The following is a 1,584-nucleotide window of genomic DNA, read 5'->3' as shown; positions in this document are numbered from 1 at the left end:
CCCTAAAGTTAAGGCCATATGAAAAACGTGCGTGGGCCATTAGTTTGAGATGTGGTATAATGTAAGCATTGTACTGATGCATAAACAAATATTCTGTATAGAGTCACTCTTAGATCACATTAGTGTCTTCTGAGGATGTGTCATTTGAGTTCAGAAGAAAGCTGGAGAGACACTGGCTTAGTACGGTATAGTTAGGTCTTGGTAGGCCAGGCTCACTTTAAGCTGCGTTTCCAATACAGTTTAGGAACTGGGGCAGTAACTATGGTAACGCAGTGTAGGCGGAGCCGTGACGTCATCTTCAATGCGAAACCCAAAACCAACATCAGCCGTTAGCTGTTAGCCCTCAGAGCTCACAGCTCCTCATATCTGTTCAGAAACTAGACAGAAGTGAAACAAGTACAAACCACAGACTGTCTGTGTCATGGCGAATACAGTCGCTGCTTTATTTAATGTCTGTATAGGCCGTTGTTGTGATTGTGGACGGTCGGAGCATATATAACGTTAGCTTAGCCGATCTCCATTTAGACAACACGCATTTTAAAAGGTGTTTCTCTGCCGTCTGTCTGCAGACTCAAAGCATTAATTCATGGTTTTTACTAACCGGTATCAGTATGTTGTTACTTCGGCATCATTTTGAAACATGGATTACAATTAAATCACGGTCAAATATGTTCATGTTGTTGTAGTTGTAGCCCCCTTGCCAGCGATTCTCTCTCTAGTTTAGCATACTCAGCCCGACTCAGCCCGGTTGTTGGCCCGGAAAGAACCTGGATTTTGGAGAGCCAGAAAACTGTGAAAAAGTACCCGCTAGCCGAAACTACGCCGATTGGAAACGCAACCAAAAGACGGGCCGGGTTTGGCACGGCACGCTTAAACCGCGCTCCGCGCTATAGTGGAAATGCGCCATAAGTAAAGTATTCTTGCTCCTGTCCTAATGGTGCCAGCACAGGTCTTGATCTGAAAATGGCCGTGGAGTCTTATTGCAGTATAATCGGGTTTATCTCAAGTAAAAATGTAAAACATGTGTAAAACAGTAAAAGTGCACACACACTGCTGCTGCCTGCTAACAGGCAGGAACTCAAAAGGGACAGGCTGGTGACACGGGGTGACCAGGGTGTGGTGTGTTTAAGGACGACAACATGAATACACACACGGACACAATCAATAGGTGAGTCATTCCAGAATTGGAGGACTTTTCATGTCCCAAGCTAAAACATGCACTTGTTGTGTTACATATACTTGTCTTGAGACAAGATGCATATAAAGTTGTAGAAAAGTGGTTTCAAAATATTATTTAAATGATCAAATAACTCTTTAACATCCTCTAAAATGGCCCTTTTCTCTTGTCCCAGCTTCTTGGTGACCAACTTGCGTCAAATATAACATTTAAAATAGGGATTTTATCTACTTTTGTTGGTATTATTCTATTGATATATGTCTCTTGTAATGGTAAAATCTATTTGTTAAATCACAAACACATTTTAAATAACAGTCATTGTACACTGAAGGTGTGTCCCTCAACATGCGCGCAACCCTGTTACCCAAACCTTTTTAGCTTGGCAGAGGAAGTGAACACACTGTTTG

The sequence above is a fragment of the Gymnodraco acuticeps genome, unplaced genomic scaffold (assembly GCF_902827175.1).
Source record: "Gymnodraco acuticeps unplaced genomic scaffold, fGymAcu1.1, whole genome shotgun sequence".
NCBI classification, from domain to species: domain Eukaryota; kingdom Metazoa; phylum Chordata; class Actinopteri; order Perciformes; family Bathydraconidae; genus Gymnodraco; species Gymnodraco acuticeps.
The sequence above is the reverse complement of the archived record's forward strand: the minus strand, read 5'-3'. Positions refer to the sequence as shown.